We start from the raw sequence: 23,841 nt of genomic DNA, 5'->3' as shown, positions 1-23,841 counted from the left end.
AGTCTATCTGCCAAAACAGTGTGCTGTCAACATTAGTACATGGTGTACAAGCACATAGTAATTAGAACTGGGACTCCCTGCCAGGCTCACAAACGCAGCCGATGTTGTGTGATCCTCAGCCAGCAGGGGGAGGCGTACTCAGGCCTGGATGGAATAAATCTTCCACTGAGCACCAGCAGTATAAAAAAACATGAAGCATTACTTTGAGGTGAAGACAACTGCACTGATTTGAAAAGATGATTAATATCGATTAATATCTCATTGTCTTCTTTGAAATGGTAATGCTGAAAACTGTCTCGCCACTTTAACATGGTTCTGTTTCTGTTCTTTTGTGTTCCTGCACATTCGGATGTGGATTTTTTTTAAGTCCAAGTTTACCGTTGGAAATAAATGTCAGCCTTTGGAATAGTGCCTTGTCTTAATGTTTATGAGTATTTAGTCACTGCTGAAAAATTTAAATTAACTTCACATTAGACCTTTTTGAAGAAACAGAGTTGAATACAATTTTAAACAGAATGGGACATAATTGATTACATTTTTATGATAGAACTGAAACCAGACGGCATTCACTTTAATGCAGTGAAGGCATAAATTATTTTGCTGTTGTGAAAGTTAAGAAAAATCTGAACTCATCTTCTACAGATAAACTATCTGTAGAACTATAAACTATCGGTGGCTAAACTTTATTCAACTTGAGTGTTTAGGATTTCACAGTAAAGGAAGTTTTGGGGGAAAAAAAATCCAAACAAATTTGATCAGTAACATGTACAGAAACAAACACACAGGCAGAAAGGTACACACTTACTCCATCACACACTTTGTTACCATCTGTCCATGTGCGGCACCATTGCAGAGGTTGGGAAACTGCTAACAGACCGTGGGATCCACAGATCAAAGAGTGGCCCCCCGTCGAGGTCTGCGCTCCCAAGGAAATCAAGCTGCTATGGGCCAGCGCCCGCATCACATCTCCAGCTAATTAACCAAAACCCCTTTGACGCCATGTTATTTGCATTACTAATGTACAGCACGAGTAATATCTGCCACACATATTAAATAAGTAGTGCTTGTGGGTTTGTCTAACAAGGCACCCCAGTGTTTTTAGCACAAATACATTAGTAATCACTTTAAAACGTTGTGAGGGCGGCTACACAGAGGAGTAGAATTACACAAAAATGAGTGAATTTTATGATGTAGTTAAATGAGCATTTGTGTTAACTTGCTGGGTGACATGCTCAGCTCTCTGTTTATTTTGATACAGATTGGCACATGCAATTCTGTAGTCACACACCTATTGTAGCACTTAACCATGCACAGATACATACACCCTAATGAAAAGACGCACCTTTCCCCACTGATGTCTCAAGTGCCCTCAAGTGCAGCCTTCCAATCTCAGTACTCACCGGAGTAAGAGTGGCCTGAATTATAAATCAAGGGGCTTTAAACGGCTATGTAAATTAGCAAACAGTCATGTTTTGTGTCCTCAATAATTAATTACTTCTTTGCACCAGAGTGGACCTTGGATCTTTTTTTGTATGACTCTCTGTGTCTGCAAACAAACACTCGCTGGCATGCAATCAGGAGCTGTCAGAGTGTGAGGAGGGCTCCTGAAGAGCCTGCTGTAAGCACTGACATCACGAGGAAAGGTCAACGCTGCAGGACTGGAGGGGGGAGGTTGGTGTCTGGTAATGTGCGAATATGTTTATTTTCATACTCGTAGTGACTACAGGTTTGAGATATTATGAAAGTGAAAATGTGTTGCTTCACCTCACTTCTGTAAGAGGCTAGTTTAGACTGCGACGTAATCTTTGTAGTTTCTGTTCAGCAGTTATGCAACTGAGTCGGTTATGTTCTAAATATGAACCCCTCACTGTTTGTGTTTATATTAGCAGGCATCCACTCGCACAGACAAATGTTAAGTGAGTCGCAGCATTCTCGCAGCATATGGACCGCTTACTGCCAACAGCAACACCAGCCAGCTACAGCAGAATGACACCTGTACAGCACACTGTCACATCAAAGCAGTCTTCATCGTCTCTCCTCTGACAGTCTTTACTTATCGCAGCCTTCTGTCCACTTCTGCCCTGAAACAGCCCTGTAAGCAAACTAAAGACAAGTGGGAGGATGGAGCAGCGCCTCCTTCTCCCCTGTGAGGAGCAAAATGATGAACTGTGTAAAATTGTATTTGGATCCCTCATATTAAAAAAGGCAGAGATTAAGCCAGTGACACAAAAGGCAGAAAAGAGCTGATGCAGACAGAGCAGAGGAGGACCCATTAGAGAGATGCTCCTGTCTGTCTTTCTGTCCAGCTGGGTGACACCTCGCCCCTTAATGAGCTGTCTGAAGTCAAACAGGAGAGATACCAATACAATAAATTACCGGGCTCATCGCTTCCTGTTTGCCTCCACTCAGATATGGCTGAGTAATCTTTCTATCTGGACCCACATCATGCAGAATGAGATTCTGTCAAATCACATTCTACAATCCACAGGCCCATTTGCATAACTACATTCGATGTTTTCAGCCAAACTGGTGACATGTTTTTCTGCAGTTAATTAGATTTTGGAATTAGTTTCCAGAAAGAAAAAAACGAAAGAAAAAAAACAGAATGATTTTTCCTCTGCTTGGTCTTCTATTCCCATTTGGAAGTGACAAGATAAAATTGTGTATAAGGGTAATTGCATGGCAGTGGTGGAATTAGAGCTGGAGAGAGAAGGTATTTTTGCAGTTCGGAGCTAATACTCTATTCCAATTTCAGCCTGTTTAGTATGCACCCTCTGAACTGTTCCCTCTGACATGGCAAACCTCATTAAGATAGAGCAAACTAATTCACTTGAGAACAAGAGCTAATTCTTCATGTCTTTTTTTTTTCTACTTTGAGATGTAGAGACAAACTGAAGTTGGGTGTACACACACAAGGTAGAGCTCTTTTCTCAGCTCTTATCATAACACATTTACTGTAGATTAAATAGAAAAGGGAGAGGACGTAACCTTAAGCTACCTTTGAACTGGAGCTGGCGGAAATAAAGAGCAGGCCTTTGTACAGCAAGCCCACTCTGGGCAGAACTGTCAGGGGCATGGACATCTGAGCTGCATGGGATCAGTCCACTTGTGTGTCAATTCCTGCTGATAAAGCACAGCTAACCTTTTATGAAGCAGAGGAGGAGGAGAGGGCAGGAGAGCAGAGGGAAAGAGGGAGAGGAGAGGAATGAGAGGAAGAAAGAAGGATGGACGGAGAGGAAAGAAAAGGAGGGACAATGCTGGGCCTGCAATGGGCAGACATCCATTAACCGAGCACTCAGCATGGGATATGGCATTTACCAAGTACAGCCAAATGCCATGGCAATTAATCAGGGGCTTGAATGCCAGCTGTATCAATACCCCTTGTAACACGGTTATGGCCGCACTTGTGCACACAGAGACAAACACACACACACACGCACCTCAGAATAGACCTACACATCTCTCTGTTTTCGTGGGAAGAATGTGGATAGAGTACTGTGGCTCGTCGCTAACCTTAATATTATTTCTATGTCTCAAACTAGGACGCACCCAGAGAAATGGGATGAAAACATCACTTACACAATCACAGAGTAAGGCCTGGGAGATGGCAAACATTTTACTCTGCAGGGAGTTGCAAATTGCTTTTGAATAACCAAGGTCTAATTGACAGGAAAAGAATATGCTGTCACTTCACTAGTGCAACTGTCATTAACACATTTTTCATTTTGTACGTGCTCCCAGGCATTATTGTTTTGTTGGCCCCGATCCCTCCCTGGTGCAGTGAATATGTTTTAAAAATGGTTGTGAGCAGAATGTTGTTAGCTTCACAACACTCCCCGAGGGGAACAAAACGCAAGAACAATTCGCTCATTAGAAGCAGAAATGCTTCAAACCACAGTATGGCTGGAACGCACTCAAACAAAGGGAGACAAAGTCAGCGAGAGAAGAGCACAGATGGATGGATAGGAGGGACAGGGGGGGGGGGCACGAAGACAAACCAACAGAGGTGAGGCAACCTTGTCTTCGACACACAGTGAACTTGGTGTGTGCAAGAGAAATCTACTGCTGACATGAGGTGAATTTATGAGACTCCTGAACATGAACAGACTCAGGAGGGAGGTGTTACACATAATTAGATTAAAGTAATCTGATTATAGTTACTGCTACCTGCAATATACAATATACTGTATCCCTATAATGAGTTTAATGTAAAGGAATGATCACTTTATACTTTCTGGAATTTACTCAAAGATACTTGTGTGTGGAAAAGAGAGTTTTAGACTTTCGTCTTTATAAGCATTTTTAAAGCAAGGTATTTGTAGATGATGACAACATTTAAAGTCCACACTCAAAACAATATTACAATTTAGCTTGTAATAATAACATCTGATAGTCAGTCTTTTTTGACTGGTCACAAAGGGAAAATCACAGCTGTTACTTATAACTTTAATGATGCCTTTGTTCAAATCAATTTTCCCAATGAGGCATGGCGGTGAGTCAGTGAGCCAGTAATAGCAGGACCCTTAAAAGCAGCTAAATGGAGTCATTTTAAAATGTTGTCTGTGAAAAAGGCTTATTAATTCCATGCTGTGTTATTCCTACCCATAGTTGTACATACAACTTCAAGTCAGGATTAAGGCTGCACTTTTTTTCATGAAATTCAGGAATTTGATTTTAATTTCTCTTTTTTAAGGAATGTCTTAAATCCCTTTGATTTTCTTAATCTTCCCAGTACAATTGCTTTTACACAATCAATGAAAACATGTTTTTGTGTTTTGTTATTCGAGCAGCAAAACTAAACTAAGCTTGGTGACGCGATGGGGAATGTGAAGCTGTGTTGCAAATGGTTAACGTTAAATATTGTGATATCAGACATGTAAAAGAAGGGAGGATGTGCAGTTACTTGAATCCTGTACTAATTTACACGTTACACGTTAGTTGCGCTGCTTTTTTAACCCTGTGTTTGAGCGTGTACAATAATATAACTTACTCCAATTTGTCAGACAGTGGTGTTTCCAAGCAAGTCCTTACATATAAAATGTATACTAAACCCACAAAAAAGGGGATGCATTGCCTAAGATTAAACATGACAGTTAATCACTGATAACAAACACTCTTACATCTCATGGCGAATACATCTCAGCTTGTAAGGCAATATTTGACATTGCAGTACTTCTACTGCCGTTAAAAAAAAAAAAGGATCTGGATTCCTCCTCCGGCAATTGTAAAAAATAGTCTGTTCTTCCCTACCTTGTGCGTGGATGATTTCAACCGCCTAACTTTCTGGCTGAAGACCTCTCTCTGTCAGGCAGAGCTTCTTCACAGCAGTGTTTGCCACAGGGCGTCTATAAAAAGAAAAACAGAGTATAATTCAGTGAGTGAATGACCTCACCGTGACAGCCGCACTGAGACACAGATGTCCCAAATACACCAAACAACTGGCCGAGCCATTACCGACCTCTGTGTGTGTGTGTGTGTGTGTGTGTGTGTGTGTGTGTGTGTGTGTGTGTGTGTGTGTGTGTGTGTGTGTGTGTGTGTGTGTGTGTGTGTGTGTGTGCGACAGACAAGAATGGATCACAAACAGTGGGAGTATTTGATGACAGACACCAGCCGGTCTCTCTCCCTGGCTGGATGTCTTGGAGCAGTCTGGAAGAAGGGCCGCAACAGTTCTTGAGGTCTCTAATGTTTTGTTCAGAGATTATAGAGTTATATTTTCCAGGCATATCATCTATAATTCATCCAGTCTATTGAATCTCCAAACAACACTCACAGTCTATTAATATCATATCCACAGACTTACAGGCTGATGAGAGTGTTCTCCTGCATTACTGCAAATACAAACACTTGTTCACTGTTTAGTGGCATAAAAAAAAACAACCACGCAGACATTGTTCAGACCATTGGGCAAATAACGCGGTACCCGGGACGAATCTGGCCCCCCAACATAAACTGATGTTTTTCCTCCGTATGATTTTTCGCAAATCTGTTGTTAGCATCTAAATAACAGGCATGTGTAAATCAAAAATAAACACAACCTGGTAAGATAAACAATAATTTGCACTTCAGACACAAATAGGTGTCAGCTTAAAATAGACATAGTGCTGATGGAGTAAAAGTTCGAATGCATCAATAACAACATTCCACCATAAATGATGCAGGTCCCGGTCTACTGAGTGCGGATAACACACTCTATTACATTTTAAGTTTTGTAGTGCAACACAAAGTGCGTGTATGAGTCATATTTTGCCAAATGAGAAAGTAGCAATAGCTGATGTGAAAACTTCTGCTCCCATATGCAGCTTAACCCTCCCGTTGTCCTCGGGTCAAAACGACCCACAGCTGTGTTCAACCAAGTTCTATTTTATTTTCAGATTTTTTTTGTGTGTGTGGGGGGGGGGGGGGGATCATTGGTGACAAGGAGGCTTTGAGGGTTTCTTTAAAGAATGATCACCAATGATCCCAAAAAAATAGAAAAAATATAGAAATAAAATAAGACTTGGTTGAACACAGCTGCGGGTCATTTTGACCCGAGGACAACGGGAGGGTTTAATACAGCAAGTTTTATGAATCTGATTTACCCCAAAAACAGATATGCCACTCCAAATGCATGGAGGATTGCAGAAAAATCGTACCCTTGGTTCAACCTACTTGCTAACTACAGGTTGAGGTTATTCTAAGAGTAAATTCATACAGCTGGGCCTGCTGTAGTTTACTCCGACTATGACATTACCTTTTGAAATGGCAGAAATCCTGAAGTTTTCCCTCACTGCTGCATTTGTAGAAAACCTCGGACACACCTGGTGCTCTGCACGTCATGAAGACAGTCACCTGAACCCACCATGTTCTCTGCTGTGTCATTAAATCCTAAAGCCAGCACTGTTTCACAGCGACCCCTACCGACTTCTAACAATGTCTACACCAAGTGACGCACGGAATATATTTAAAGACTTCAGTTTGGCTTTTGTTGTTAGACACAAATATTCATATTTAGTTTATTTGAAAAGCGAAGTCGTCGAGGGAAATGCGGGCAAACTACCTGTTCAGTTCAGTTAACGCAACGCAGCGTCGTTTAATAAAATAAGTGGTGTCACTACTTTTTCTAAGGGACTTGTTGTATTTACAAGCAGCAATTTTGATGACAATAATGATCAATTATATTTGGACGTTGTCTACTTACCGAAAGCACGAGGACACCATCACAACAACTCCGGCATGGACGGAACCCATAATTACAGGTATTCATCACACCTGCGCATTTCCTGTCATGGCGCTGAACGTGTAGGCTGCATCAGTATCAAACGTGTCTATCAAGGCTTACCCACTGACCAATTCATCCTATAATTGCTGCAAATTGACATAAACCTTGAAAGAAACGCCGACACGTCATTTTTTTTTACATACCTATCTGACACACAAGGTGGCGCCACCAGCTTGTACTATTCTCATAAGCATTGCAAGTCCAAGCAAGCAGGCAGGTCTGGCTGTAGTGTAGTTTCCAGCTGGCAGGATGACTCTTTCTGTCAAGTGTTTTTCTGAAAAAACATGAAAGCCTGTTTGTGCCGTAGTTGGCTGCATGGGTGAGTTACAGATTTGAGGTGTGTGGGATAATCCAGCTAACTTAATCCCTTAACATCACCCTTTTTTTTTTTTTGGTGTGATTTTCCATATCATCCCACCTCCTTCTACTTTCTCTATAAACCTGCGAAAGCCCACATTACAAACATAATATTTGTAGATTCATAACAGAATCAATAAGTATATTTTTCTTCTTTTATTCGAAAGAAAATCATTATAGGTTTAGACACTTTGGGCGCCAAATATCCATCACAAAATTGCCTTAAAATGGCTCAATCATCCCTTTATCTGTGCACACACCCAGTTTCAGTGTTCTTTAAGTGTTTTAATTTCCATTTCATTGCATGTCGTTTTTGTGATGCAATAGTAGATAAACACCGAAGAGCACACTGAGAAGATATAGAAAACAGTAGGGCTGGTCTTTTTCTTTTTTTTTAAACTTCATTAACTGACAATAGGTGCACCATATAAAAAAAAACAGAGAAAAAGTCCCTACAAGGTATTTAGAAAAATTAGGAAAATCCTCAGGCATCAACATGTTGAAATGTACAGTTGTATGTGTACAGGCCCTAATAGCTGGTCGATAACCACAATGCATGGATGCTACATAAAGTGGACCGTGAATTGCGTTTATGATATTTCTCAAAATAAGTGAATTGACCCGAACCTTGGGTGAGAAACCTCCTTCCATCCATTACAGCTGCGAAGCAATAGGTGTAAATGAGACATGACAGCAGCATCTGACATCCATTGCCCTGGAGGCCAGAATGTGTGTGTATGTGTGGAGAGGGAGGACTTTGCTTAGATTACATAAACTCATCCAAGAGCCATGGGAGAGAGGGAGAAAGAGGAGCGCAATAATAACCTGTGGATCACTTCTCCCTGAGTCAACATCAAGGCTCTCTGTTTATTTTTCATTATTTCCCAAAGGCACTGAGCTCCTGCAAAAGAGGCCTCATACACACGAACAGAATTTCATCCAAACTACATGCTCTTTCTTTTTAGTTTTAAAAACTACTGTAACTATGAGGACCAAATGACAGCTTTACTCTTTGTGTAAGTTGCTCGTAGACATAGAGCCGTTTGCAGATATAAAAACAGGCTACACCCAAAGAGAGAGGAGCCTGTGATCTCTTTAAATGTCTCTGAGACGTGTTGTTGTTATTACCAGCAGAGCTGTTGTTACAGGCGTTACAGTGAGTGTGACAAAGGATTGGTGAGATCACTGATGAGCTGCATGAGAGATAACACATGTAAGACAGATAGATCCTTTCACTTCACTTCACTGTTGAACTACGCGAATTGTGAGAGACCAACTGAGAGTGAAAGAGAAAGAGGGTGATACAATGTTGAGTGAGAAAAGTTGAGTGAAAGGTTAAATGCCACTTGTGGACAGCAAACCATTCAGGATGTCATAACACTGCCATAAAACCCCCTGTTAAGGCAGTTTGTTACAAACCAAGTTAACACACTGGAGCTGTTTACAGCTGGAGCTGATGCACTGTATAGCACTTTATACAGTTACTGTGACTGACTGGTTTGGCAGATACCACCACACATGCACAAAAAGGCTCATTCACTTACACACTGGGGACAATGATCTATTCTGACATGATCCTGTTGAGCTAGTGCTATAATAACTCATTCACTTGTCACTAAGACGTTCTGGTCTGGTTCAACTTGACAGGGCATGGCCACTGACATCACTCTTTCGTTTTCATCTAACTCCCACATTCATTTCCACAATAATCTTTGATAAAACGTATCAAACAGTGTGAAATCTTGAGTAGTTTTGAACATCATCATGACCAGATACTGGGTTTTAAAGTTTTAAATCCCACAAACATGGTAGAAAAATTCTTACAAATCTGCAGGATGGGAAATTAACATCAGCCACCAGCCAAATGATGGTAAGGTATGAACATGGCTGTATCATTTCAGACACCAAATATTAATTGAACGTCAAGTGTACCTAGATATTCACATTTAAGAATTTAATTTGTAACCCTAAAAATATGTAAAGGCTAACACAAAATTTTACATTCTACACATTTCCGGCTGAGATCATAGCAAAACATCTGCAGTTTTAAATAGGTAGCATCATGGCGATTGAAAAACGTTGGTACACATACTTGCGCAGTGCGTAAATTTGGGCTCAAATTGCACACGGCCGTTATGCACTTACCGGTAATTACGTCAGCAATATTGAATGCAGCACCTGCAAACATACCTGCCAGTTTTGTTTGGTTATTTTCCTCCAGAGAGAGCGTCTCTTCGTTTCCCTAGTTTAACATATACAATAAACATTGTGTTGGCTTCTATCCAGCAACGGTATAAAAAAATAAACAGTTTCATGTGGACTTGTAGGTTTGCTACAAATGCTGCAGCTTTCCTGCATCAATTATAGCTCAGTCAGAAAAATACATCGGTGGTCCCTCCTGGCAAAAGTGTCCAGCGCTTCATACACAAGTTTGACCGTTCTGAGTACACCTTCTCATATGCACCATGTTGCCATACTTGTCAGTCTGAATACATTTAGAAGTCATAACAGCAAGAGTATATTCGTCAATTAAGACAATATCTTTTGCTCAATATTGTCTACTATTAACTCAGCGTGTTTCTGGGCACCCTAAAGGTGCAGTTAGCCACAGGATTCGTATCAATAAACTTTTTGTCAAATTCTGCAAATATCTTCTCACAGTCCGCGTTCTGTTTTTCTTTTAGTCAAATAAAAAAATAAATATCTGATGAGGACGCCTGAGACCAAGCCAAACAACACTATTTTGCAGCCAACCACCAACAGGGTGCATGCATACTTGTGCACAGGAGCTTTTATTGTCAAGGAGGAAAAATAGCTTGAGGGTTTGGTCGGTTGAGGAGAAGGTCTGAAGAATACGAATTAAAAAAGATGTGCCATGATCAGGCAAAGAAGTCTTTCTCAAAATTGTAGTCTTGAGAAAACAATCCAAATGAGTAAGGCTTGCTAGTTTTTACGCGGTTGTGTTGTTGATGCTGTGTTTGTGTTGCCTGATGTTACCAGACAGAAGTTCACTGCGTGAATATATGGGTCTGTAAATCCTCCATATGAAATCTAGTCCAGTCGTTGCACAATACTGGGCGTAGACCTTGACTTCAGTGTCACCATACTAGGTTCAGATTGGTCAGAGTGGCTGTGCAAACATTAACAGGGTTTCCAGACGAAAATTACAGCAAAGTTAACTGCAGCTGTGAGCAATAATGTAATAATCTCCAGGCTAATGTGTGTGTGCTTTCATGTATTTCATATGATGGCATTTTTTTTTATTATAGAGTGTGTTTTGCTTGAGCAATGACAAATGATAACCCGCTTTGTGGAACGTACAGTAAGCCCAGTTATTATTGTTGCTGCTTTGGCCTTGGCGTCCATTCGTTCGGGAGGCGCAGCTTCTGAAGGAGCACTGAACTTAACCCAATGAAAGGTTCCCCTTTGGCATGCTAAAACGTTGTGTAAGAGATGAGAAGAATTAAAGTGTGGGAGCTCACAGTTACGCAACATAAAAAAAACCATTGGTAACCGTAAGCTAGTTCTCACACGACACTAAGCAGCTGTAGCACCCAAACCCGAGAGCATATGAACAAGTATGTGATATTTCTTATCAATTTAATCTAGCATTCACAAGAGGACGATTGTTGTAGAGGCTTGATTCAAAGAGAAGTTTAGGGGATGGATGAGGGTTTAAAAAGAGGGATAAACATCAATCAGTATTTGTTGATTTTATCAAACCAAGCAGCACACAGCAATTCTCCCTTGTTGTTGCTGTGTAATTGCTTTTCTTCACCCTTCCCGGTACCACGTTAGCACCACTTTATCAGCAGTCAGATCAGACACACAGCACCTCTCACCTACTGCAGTAGCAGAGTGCTCTTCTTCATACCTGAAGTTATCACCGGGCATAATTTCTTCCAAGGCGCTGGATAAAACATTAAGCCTGTGTTTGCCTTACTCTCTGAGAACAAACACAGCTAATACCAGTCCACCACTGCTGCTGAGCCTCTCCCAGTGGGGCGTTGGGCAGACTTGTGTTGACAGTGGTGTTGCCCGAGTAAGCGGGATGATTCACACACAGTGCTGTGCCAATCTGCGGGTCTCAACACACCGACAGCGCACACGCCTAGCCATCCGGCCGGTGGCTTATTGTGCAATGACAGGACACTGAAAACTTTCTTTAGCTCTGCAGACTCATGAGCACATAATTAAATCTAATGTGCTCTCTATCTTGGACGCGCACACGTTTATTGTGCAATATATGGGTCTCAGAAGGACAATATGATTCAGCGCATGGTGTTGAACTAGCAAAATACATTCAGCTGCCTGGTTTACAGTAAAACACTTGGCAGTGAGGTCTATTATGGCTGTCAGTGAGGAAAAAGTGGATACGTCAGCAGTGCGTAGACCACTGTAGTGTTTGGAAAAGTTAAATATGTCTTTGAATAAAGTATTTTAGCCAATAGGAGGTTTTGTAGGACTTCAGCAGAGAGCACATTTTGTTATCACCTCAGCAGGCACTTGACGGGAACGTTTGAGCCACGTGGCTCTCGCAGAGCACCAAACGTGCGTCCTCCACTTTTGTCATTTGTGACACTCAAGCCCCCCCGGCCTCGACGCAGGTGAGAGCCAGGCTGACCGTTTGCACCTGTAATCTGAAGAGCCGAGGTCACCTCCAGCATTTGGGACTGCTTGTTCTCTTTGTCTTTCACACAGGACTGCCTCCTTCTGTTGTATCTGGTGTCCTTCTCCCGTCTCTCACCCGCCGTATCTGTCCCGTGACAAAAAAAAAAAAAAAACAAGGCTGGGAACCGGAGCTGTCCCAGGTGGTGAGAAGATGTGCGAGGTTCAACCAGAGTGAAACGTGAGAGTGAGAGGAGACCATTCACATAGACCAAGAAAACTTTTCTAATGGCTTCCAGAGAAGGCAAACACCAACTAGTGCTATCCAGATGTAATCTGTAGATGTTTCTTTCTTGACTTCTTTAAAAAATGAATAAAAAACCTTGTTGTACCAGAGTAGCTGGATCATTTGTTCCATTTCAGGGGAGGGGGAGACAGACTGGCGGGCAGGCGACAGTCAGTCGAGCAGCCGCACAGGTTCAGGCCTTGTTGGAGAGTATCACGTAGCCGCCTTTTATGACCTGTTTAACACCAGAGAGTTGAGCGCAGCCGTGTATCCTGCAGTGTATGACACGGTGTGAATGCAATATAGGGCTGAACACGGCAGTAAAAGAAAAAAGCCCATGTTCATATGCATGAAGGGAAATTAAGCTCCATGGAAAGAGAGAGAGAGGTCCCTGTTTGTCTGCAGTAAATTACACTGACGCCCGCCTCTCTGGATCCACGTTGTTTCTGCCACAACTTTTCCACTGTTTAAAAAGGAGACTCCATTGTGATTGCGCTCCTGTGCCAAAGGGAAACCCTGATGCATGCTGTTTACTGGAGACGCACTTTAAAATTGAGAACAGCCACTGTCAGCCACAATCGATAATTTGCATAACAATCTCTGTCTCCACTAGTTCCCTAACTTCCTCTTAAGGCCATCCAAATTACCAAAACATATCTATCTTGTGAGGCTGAGAGCGTCATCCATCATGTCAGTGTAATGAGAAATAACACATATGTCTCTGTTTACACATTATGTTCTCCCATGCAAATCTAATGAGCGCTCCCTTATGGGATGTATATGTGGGAAAGCAATAAAAACCATCACCCTGAGAGGCTTTATCTCTCTGTGTGCACGTGAGATCGAGCAAGGAGAGATAGATGGCGAATGGTAAGAGAAGATGTTTATGTTTGAAGCAAGGAGGTCGAGCAGGGGAGGATAAAGCACAGGAGTGTCAGATTGGACAGCGATTGTCATCTTTACAAGGCCTTCAGCAGAACAAGGAACATTTGTGCTGACAGGAACCAACAGGAGCCGCTGTTAAAACATGGCTGTGTGCGAAAGAGTGCGGTATCATGTTTATCACCGCTATTTATTATGTATGTCAGAGCCAATATGTTTATATGACCGCTCTTTGGCTCAGGAGCCTGATCCTCAATTCCTTGAAAGATCACTGGAGGGTCCCCCTGTGAACACTTGGCTCCGGCTTTCAGAGGGAGAGGAATAACAATCCCCTCTATGATATCTTCCACATGCTCTCCATGACGCGGGCTATTTTGTCCTTCATCAGACGTGTTGGAGGTTGGGTAAGAAGGAGAGAGGAGAAACAGAGAGAAAGGGTGAAAGAAAAGTGAGTGGGAGACAGGAAAATGTGAGAGCTGATCTTAAATTTCAATGGAGGCCCGGCAGCTACACAAACAGTGTAAAGAGAGGGAGGGGGAGCCCAAGCAGCTGAGGCAGAAGGATGGATGGATGGATGGATGTGGATGTGTAGAGGGGAAGAAGGGAGGGAGGGAGGGAGGCGCTCGGCAGAGCCACTCAGTCTAGACTCCAGATGTGCAGGCAGCAGCAGTGTGGCTGTTTTGGCCCCCACCAGGCTGCTCTGGGAGTATCCCCGGCACATGTCCCCACGCCGCCTGTAAATCAGCCCAGCCAGGCCTCAGGCAGCACCGCAGCCACAAAACCCCTCCGCCCGGACCCCCAAAACAGGCCGGCCAGCGACAGACGGACGCCGACGAGCCCGCTGCGCCGTGTTACGCCTGTAACGGTCTCCCTCACTGCCCATATGAGATCGAAAGGTCTCCAAGTTTAAAGAGTTACCACCGTTTTCCATGTTTTTTTTTAACGGGCATGTTTGCATGTGTGTGTGTAGGTGTTTGTCTAAATGCAGATGATGGCCACCAGTGCACAGCTGCCTATAGATGAGAGAGGAATGCAGCTCTGTGTCGTAAACGCTGCCGTCTCTCCTCATTTAGCTCCGCCACAGCTCGTCTGCCTCTCTGCTCGCTAGTCTCACTGGCACCAGGGCATTCCTTCAATAGCACACTGCTTCCCATACTCGACATCCACTCCAACATCCACAGAGTGTATTCACACAATTACAGATTCCTGCTGGATGTGAGTGTGTGTGTAATCCTTTCCCATCAGCCTTCAACACATAATTAGATGTTGGACTGGGAGGCCCGGCCCATATATAGTCAGCAATGCAGACCACAAACATGCGCTTAAAACCAGATTTCTTATTGTACTCCATCAGACCAGAGTGAACTATTTTAAAGGGGAAGTCTTTCAGTGGGTCACCAGGCAGCATTTAACATATCCAAGTCCACGGGAGCAGCGGGAGCAGAGGAGGAGGAGGCCAGTGTGTGTGTGTGTGTGTGTGTGTGTGTGTGTGTGTGTGTGTGTGTGTGTGTGTGTGTGTGTGTGTGTGTGTGTGTGTGTGTGTGTGTGTGTGTGTGTGTGTGTGTGTGTCTGCTCCTCCAAACCAACCTCGAGCTATTGTGCAAAGTGCTAGTCAACGCTCAGCTGTTCAAACAGGTAGCCTTGAACATTGGAGCTGTGTTTAAATTGATCAGGCTGCAGACATCCTCTGAACAAACAGGTGAGCTCAGGGGAAAAAATGTGGAGGTCAGTGTGCGTGTGTCTGTTTGTGTGTGCACTCAGCCGTGACTGTGGCCCTGTGAAAAGAGGCTGCTTCCCCTGCTGTCCTCTGTGTGTGTTTGTGTGTGAACAGGTGAGCAAGCCATCGTTTTTAGCCCAAGCAGTGGACACAAACATAGTGACTGAAACACACAATTACTCCGATTCACACACTCTCATCCACACAAATCCCAGCTGATCCTGTCAAACACTTACTCATGGTGAGAGTCCAGCAGCAGCAGCAGCAGCGCTCACACACTTTCTTTCCCTCGTCTATATGAATGTGTGTGTGTATGCTTGCACTTCAGGGTTGTTCAAACATCTTGATTGAGTCGTTCCTTGTCTCTGGGATACAGAGGGAGGTTTTCCAGCCTTCAGAGCCGGTCCATCAATGAGACGCTGCAGGGAAAAACAGCTGAGAGTCTCTGGAATTCTTCTGGACGTACGAGGTTAACTGGGCTTTAACCTTGGCACCGTGGGAAGGGAGTGCTGCTAAAACACAGCCCAGACCTCCAACTGGACTGACATCAGAAGCTTACATTAGCCAATGTCAGTGTTGTTTAGTGAAAACCTACATGATGCCTTGACATGGAGACAGACAGACAACAAGAGAAGTACGAGTTAATCAGACTACTGAAGTGATTAACTGATGGACCGAAAATTTCCTTTTTAGTCATTTGTTGAGTGAAGATTTCAACTCTTCACTTATTACAGTCTCTCCAATATGAGGAGTGGAGACTGTCCTGTAACTGTAAAGTGTTTATATTTGGGTTTTGGACTATTAGTTGAAGAAAAGACAAACTTTGAAGAAATCACCTGTGAAATTATTATGGACTGAATCAGTGGTTCCAGGTCCCACAGCCCTGATGAATGAAGCACTCCTCGACGCCACATTTATCTCACTATTTGAACTGCTTTTCTTTATGTTATGCTATTTTTAACTATCAAGTTACTTTTAGGTAGCTGTTTCGATTTCCACACACTCCCAGTTGCAATATTGTTTAGATGTTACAGCTTTCGACACATGGCTATATTTTGTAATGAATTCATGGTGGCGACAGTGCTCCATTTTGGAAATGACTGATTTAAATGATTAATTGCTTAATCCTAAATGTAACGGACAGATTAATGGTCTGTAATTGTTGTTTTCAGAGGTCAGATAACAACCAAATTGAATTTTTTTTTTTTTTGGGGGGAACTTACCCGCTAGCGTGTTTTTGAGAGACAGACAGACCCAGAAACTAGGAACACCCACTTACTATACTCAACAGCTTTCATTTCTTACCACAAGAGGGCCACCTATACCATCTCACATCCTCTTGGGGTCCACATCAGATAAGAGTCTGTGTGTCTGTGTGTATTTACGTGAGTGTCAGTTAGCATGCATGCATGAGCAATCCTGAGTTGGAGGGCTGGGGGGTTGGACAAGGCAGTCAGTCAGAGGGCCCAGGGCTCTCCCAGTTAATTAGTAGCAGGGCCAGGCCACAAACAGGCCAGCAGCAGCCGCCTGGCCAGCAGTCATCATGTGAAACGGCTGGAGGGGAGAACGTCTCCCTGACGCTGCAGATAGAGCCGTTCAAAGAGCTTATCTGAGCCTGTCTGGCCTCACCTTATCTGATCTGACCCCAGCTCATACGCCTCCTGTTACACTATGTTTCATCTGGTGCAGCGTGTGGAAGTGCTTCTTTTGTTCGTGTGTGTGTGTGTGTGTGTGTGTGTGTGTGTGTGTGTGTGTGTGTGTGTGTGTGTGTGTGTGTGTGTGTGTGTGTGTGTGTGTGTGTGTGTGTGTGTGTGTGTGTGTGTGTGTGTGTGTGTGTGTGTGTGTGTGTGTGTGTGTGTGTGTGTGCATTTCAAGGCATGTGTGTGAGTGGGTTGGAATATGGTTATAAAGTTAAATACCTGGGTTGGATGTCAACAGGCCAGTTTGAGGTCACCATCAGTTGTAACAGCAAAAAAAAAAAAAAAAAGGGGGGGGCTATAGGGGAGGGAATTGCATATCAAATCAACCACAGGTAATGTTACTGTTGCGATGCAATGTGAAATCGTTTAAGCATACATTTGTGCAGTGATTTATGAAGTGATTTATGGGAAAGTTACTCTGGCGAGCTCTGTGGCCTGAGCTGGATACGTTGAGGAGTGTGTTTTTGTTTAAGTGTGTGAGGACCACAGCTCAACAGGAACACCAGAAAGTTAACAAAAGTAGTCAGAGACATGTGGAAGATAACTCGGAAGGAGAAGGAGTGTGATGAGGCCACTTCACCAGCCAACGAGGCTCTCAAGTAGCAAAGAACAGAATGTGGAAAAACTGAGCAATAAAGATAAATAATTAGTCTTCATTATTTATCTTCTAGTGTGGAAAGTAATCTGTAATCTGTATACAATGACATTCTTCAAACAGCCCTCTGAGCTCTGCATGAGTGTCTGATCGTCCTGCAGGTGATCATTTATTTTCTATTATATGCTAATAAGCAGTATTGCATCTTTTAAATGAGCCACTGCACAGTAATTACACACTCACTCTAAGCTTTTCTCTGCTGGCATCGGCTGGCTGTGGGCAGGGACCAAACAATTCAGACACAATTTAGCTACAATGCGGCAGTAATTGTTGTTGCCCACTGTCTCCCCCAGGGGTGACCCCTCACTTCCCGAAACACAAACACATGCAGATACAGATGCACATACTCACACACATTAACACACAATGTTGACACAGCTTCAGCAGGGACACCCACCCCCTTACCTCCCTCCCACTACACCATGACAACCCCCTCCTCCTCCTCCCCCCTTTTGCCTTCTTGATCCCTCATCCCACCGTCCCTCCCTACACACACACACACACACACACACACACACACACACACACACACACACACACACACACACACACACACACACACACACACACACACACACACACAGTGCTGTTTGGTGGAGATCAGAAGCCCAGCTCGGAGGCCCCACACCTGGGCATGTTTGCGGAGGAAGCGGGCCCTGGGCGGGCTGCGCTCCATGCGCCTGTCGACTGGCTCCACCAAGTCTGGCCAGCTGTGCTCCTGGCCTGGCCTCGCGCTGTGGGGGCTGTGCAGCTGGGAAAGGCATGTTTCCCAAAAGAGGAGAAAAAAAAAAGGACAGGGAGGGGAGGAGGGAGGGAGGACACAGAGAGGAGAAAAAGAGAGAAAAAAGGGCTTTAGGTTATTTCGAGCTCATTACACATTCATCCCTGAGCTCTTCTAAAGTATCTCCTTTTATATGAAAAAAACATTCTCTGCTAAGCTGGTTTAAACCTTGGAATTGTTTGAATTCATTATTACTTTTTTATCAGCCAAGTTTATGTGATTTGTAGCAAAAAGTAAAAGTGTTGCTCACGAGAAACTTTAAGCTCTTCTGTTGTAATAATTTGTTGACGGATACCAGAAAACTTATGAGTTCTTTGCTGTTTTCCTTTTCAGATAATTAGGCCAGCTGGTAGTACTTTATGTTCTGTTCATGACATATTTGTCATAAAAATAAATAATTTTCTTTCAATGATGAACAAACTGGAATTGTTGGAAGTGTCTTACTGCAGTTTGATGAAATGAAAATATTGTTTGTGTAGTTATTTGGCTCTTGTGTGATGAGAAGGCCCCGGTGATAAGAGTGCCCGTTCTCAAAACTTTCACCAGTTTGAAGAGATGGCAAACAAACTGTTGCAGCATTTGCTGTTTCAGATGTCACCTCTTCCTGTGTGTGTACTCAGCTCGCTGCCATGTGGAGCTCCTGATGGCGACCGAGCCCAGCAGTAGCTCAGGAAGTGAAGGACGTGTGGAGAAGCAGTGTTCTCCTATCACTCAACACTCCAGGGAGCAGCCAGCCAGTCCGAGCCAAGCAGACCGGGGCCAGAGCTCGGCAGAGCTGGTCTCATCCTGGGCAGGACACGCCACTTAGCCCTCCCTCCCTGAGGGTGACTCTCAAAAACTACGTCATCTTAATTATGATAGATTGAGAGGACGATTGTATCACCACTCTTGTTATTTTTGTTGTTTCAGAAAAGTGAAAAGTGAAACTGCCAGGAGTTGCTGCATATCTCTCCAACGCACCTTTGCTGTTCAGTCTCACTTGTCCCTTTTTTTAGCTCTGTTTGCATAGCTCAGATTCTGGACACCTTGATACTATCTGTGGAGATGTTAACCGAGGCAATATAAACCCAAAGCAGCCGCCCATTTCAATAGGTATCCCCTGGGCATGTTTGACCACAGATTGAGTGCTCAGGTGAAACAACACTGGTTATCCAGTCCAGCTATTTATTGCCCCTGCCAGGTCGTTCCCTTCAGAGAACCTCAAACATATGAGAGCATCCGTGCAAACAGAGGAGCAATGCACTAAACCCATTTGTTCATTGCACAGAGTGCAGGGCCCGCTGACATACACTGGGTCTGAAAGTATCCCATGTATGAGCCACAACACAAGGAGACCCTCACAGTTTGGCCTCAGTGCAGACGGATGCTGAGTTGGTGTACTTGCTCTCAGTGGCCTGCGTAGCCTCTCTTCAGGTTAGGTTGGCCGGCACACCAAGATCCAGCCCTCCATCCCCAGGCTGCTGCGTTCGCTCTCCTCTGGCCTGACCCCGGACTTGCCACCCTGCTTGTCACCAGTGGCCCAGGTGGCCAGATGGACACGCAGAGAGGAAGCGGCATAAGGTGAACATATGCAAGTGAAAAGTAGATGGGTGCTTTGGCAGGAAGTTTATTTGTTTTAGCAACAGAAGACCCCCAAAGACAAAAATGCTGCAGTGTGTGCAGCGATAAAACAACATGGGATGATGGGTGATGTGCTGCAGGATGGGAAACACCAAGAGCTCAGACAGAGAGGCGTCGAATTCAAACTATACTCTCTCCTACACCTCCTACACTGCTCGTGCTCGTTTCCCCTGCTATCACTCCCTGTTTCAGGCCTGTCTTTGCTCACCCACTGAGGCCTCCTCCTTGCAGTCTGTCTGCTGTGGCCCGTCTGCCCCATCACAGAAGTCTGTTCTTGGGCTTGGTGTACCGACTAGAGCCAGTCTCTGCTCGCTACCGGGACCGACACACCCACACCCACTACATTCCTCCACTTAACAGCCAGAGGGGAGGGTGAGGTGCTAGATGAGGTGAACAGGAGTTCTAATGGACAGGACAGCCTGGTATTATATCATAGCATAATTTCTCCAGATCAGCAGGTATGAAGGGCTCATTGTGCATTGGCCTTTTAAAAAAAAAAATTTTTATTTTTTTTTTATTTTATTTTTTATCCCTAGCTATATGATATCTGTTAGGCTCATTTTCCTGTGATTCTGTCCTTCATAGGTCTCCTCTTTCAGAAGATGATCTATCTTTGGGGAATCAGATTTGCTGTGCATCATATCAAAATAAACCTGCAGCTTAGCAGAGTAAATGGAAAAACAGTACAGAGGAGAAAAAAGACCTCTGGAGACACGGAAAGAGAGATAGAAAAAAAAAAATTCCTGACGAAGGCAGAAAGACAGAATTATCTCCCCAGCTGTCTGTGCATCAGGAAGTCTCTCCCAGAGAGTTAGCTTTGACCGGCTCGATCACAGAGGCAGGACAGGAAGTCCCACAAAAAGAAAAGGAAGTGAGCACCAGCTCCAGGAAGTGAGTTTTTGCAGCTTCGGCTCCATGAAGTCTGGACCCTGAAGGGAGGGAGGAGGGAGGAGGAAGGGAGGCAGCCCAGCTGAACACCAGAGTGTGAGAGAGGAGGAAAGGAGCGGGAGAGAAACAGATAGGGCGTAGTGACGGCAGTGACAGCTGTCTCTATGCCGCCAGCTGTGTGTCATTTGCTCAGTGCTTATAAAAATTAGCCTGGCACCAGGGAGTGATGTTCCTGATGCTGTGGCGCCAGGCGCTACGCTTCAAATGACATTGGGTGCCACCACTGACTTCCTCTCAACCTACACACACATACTGTAATCGCACTCAAATCAAAGAGCTCAAAAAGCTCAATTCAGCACAAGTAAATGCAGGCTTGTGAGAGGCATGTTTTCAGCTGCTTCTTCTCCCAGAGAACTCAAATGTGTTGCCACAAAGCATCTAATTACGCAATACAGTGATTCAACAGTATCAGAGCAAACACAGAGCACGTCAGGACAAACAGATTAGTGGCTCCAGTAACAACATTCCCATCATCTCCCGCTCACACATACACACCTGTGTTCACACATTTTCTCACAGAGCCCAGTGTTTTGCATGTAAATAGAGTGTGTCGCTGTGCTGAGGAGGCGCTAACTTCCTCTGTGTTGCACCTGGGCTGACTGCTCATCTGCATAAAGACAGAGGAGGGGTGAAGGAGAGCTGCAAGGACAAAGAAAAAGAAAGAGAATATCAGAGGTGTTAATGGCTTAAACCTGATAATTGTGGGGCACTTAAAATACTCAGGTTTACACACTGAAGGCCCTTTTGATAAGCTACATTTTGGAGGGAGAACAATTTTGGTCTGGAAAGAGGGCTGAAATAAAGAGAAAAAGATGTATTTACAAATGTAACCGGTTTATTGTGCAGTCACAATGACAACAAATGAAGCAGATTAAGTTGGATTGAAGAGTTCACACATCCCTATAAATGATGGTGCCTTTTAACTGATATCAAAAACTACCATTACCATTGTCCTTTACACTTTTATTCCAACATTTCTCTTAACCCAAACATTTGTTGTAGTTACTATTTACGTATGGTGTATGTATTAGCGTCTGGGCTTCATCTGGTGTGCTGTTTTTGTTGTTGTTGCAGTTTCAGCTTGCTTTTCTCATTTAGGCTGCATCATTCGTGTTCTTTTGAATTTCCATTTGCTGTTGTGAAACTTCATGATGACATAAATGTGAGTTTGTGACATCACAAATGTACCGAAGCCCAAACGGCACAGCTGCTGAACACAGTCTGTGTGCATTTCACAGAGTGTTTTGACACTTTCACAGCATTTATTTAGCACCTAAACTTGCTTTATGATCAAAACATAAATTGAAATCTGAATCTGTACAATATGGGACCTTTATTTTCTCCTACACTGCGGTTACCATATTGTTTTAACATTTAATTTCCATAATAGCATTGTGTTTTTCTAACTTCTGATGGCTCCTTTAAAGCTGTGAATTCTGTCATTTAATATATGTTTTCAGCATAAAATATTTTTAATGTGCTTCTATGTCATAAACACGCGATCGTAAAATGTCAGCCAATCCTGAAACCACATCTCAAAATGTGTCCTTCGAGATCTTGCCAAATTCCAATGCATGACTTCTCACAGAAAGGCAGAAAATTGAGTGACATATAATAAGAGGGAACCGTTTCACTTTTGCACAAACAGGGATAAGTTGACGTCATCATGCCTTGGTGCAGCCAGTTCGACCTATACTATCTATATCTTTGTGTCCTCCTTCATGTCCTTTACCTCCGATCATTCTTTCTTGATAAATGATAAAGCTGAAAAACCATATGTTCTGTGTTTGCTATCGGAGGCTATCTCGGCCTTACAACAGTATCTACTTGGGCTTCATCAAGGTCAGACCGCAGTTCGTCCAAAAACCCTTCAGGCTCACAACTGCATTTCAGATGGGACTGTCGTCTTGGAGTCAGCACGGGACACACAGTCATAACATTTGGGTTGGAGTCGTGCAACAGATATAATTCAGCACAGCTTTAAAAGCAAAAGCTGATAATATTCAAAATGACTGCTGTCATCATACTTGAGAGAGTGAGTACTCTGGCTCAGGGCCAGCGAGCTCACTGCTCTATATTTGGTCATATCTCCTGGATTCCAGTGACTTCACCGGTGCAGTTTTAGTGCAGGCACATGTGTTGTTTCAGTCTCATTTTCAGTAAACTCTGTGATCACCTTGCCTTTGCGTTCCACAGGCCTTTCACTGGGAGCACAAAGAGTGAGAGGGGCATTAGTCCACGAGAAAAGCCCAGCTTTGGCTTCTTAAAGAAAGCAGAGGTTTAGCTCTTTCACTTCCACTGCATTGTTATGCTAAGGCACAGCTTGGGAATAAGAGTGAACCATTAGCATCTGAAGAAGAGCCAACATCTGAGGGAAACATGTCTTTAAGGCCCCAAAGAAAAGAATCCATGCTGTCTCTCCTTCTCATTTTCTTATTCTCCAACACACTCACTTGTTCGTCAACTCCACTCTCATTCCTCGCCTTTCGATGGCCCATTCTCTTTCCTTTCACTTTCTCCTGCTGGCTCTTTTGGCGCGAAGAGGGATAAGAGATGTGTGTGTGTGTGTGTGTGTGTGTGTGTGTGTGTGTGTGTGTGTGTGTGTGTGTGTGTGTGTGTGTGTGTGTGTGTGTGTGTGTGTGTGTGTGTGTGTGTGTGTGTGTGTGTGTGTGTGTGTGTGTGTGTGTGTGCGTGTGGAGGGAGGTGGGGGGTGGAGAGGGGGATTAAGAGTTGAAATGCTTCATCAAACAATGGATATAGCTCTTAATAGATTCTATATATGTATGTCAAACAAGGTTTATTCATTAAAGGCCCATATCCTTTATTAGGGAGAGAGATATCATCCACCACTGATGTGACCATGGTAATGCAGGTTACCCTAAAGAAGTTTACTGCAAATTTAGTTTGAGATAAATATCAAAGGTAATTTGAAGACTGGGGATGGATATCATTTGAAAATGTTCAGCTTTACCAATACCAAAACAAGACACACAGTTTATAAAAGTACAATAACTTTGATAAAATAGACT

General features: G+C 43.6%; 1 protein-coding gene across 1 annotated transcript in view; it reads right to left on the bottom strand.

Moving 5' to 3' along the window:
• Positions 1 to 5,315, bottom strand: part of sulf2a (sulfatase 2a) — a 48,879-nt gene extending 43,564 nt beyond the window's left edge. Inside the window, exon 1 of the mRNA XM_069713576.1 lies at positions 5,251 to 5,315. The gene's annotated coding sequence lies outside the window, so the exon portion shown is untranslated. The remainder of the gene's footprint in view (positions 1 to 5,250) is intronic.
• Positions 5,316 to 23,841: the final 18,526 nt, after the last annotated feature.

The sequence above is a fragment of the Brachyistius frenatus genome, unplaced genomic scaffold (genome assembly GCF_029030835.1).
Source record: "Brachyistius frenatus isolate BFR_SWC_R1_liver_20210118 unplaced genomic scaffold, ASM2903083v1 Contig_4, whole genome shotgun sequence".
NCBI lineage: Eukaryota > Metazoa > Chordata > Actinopteri > Embiotocidae > Brachyistius > Brachyistius frenatus.
This window is presented reverse-complemented; position numbering and strand designations above follow the sequence as displayed.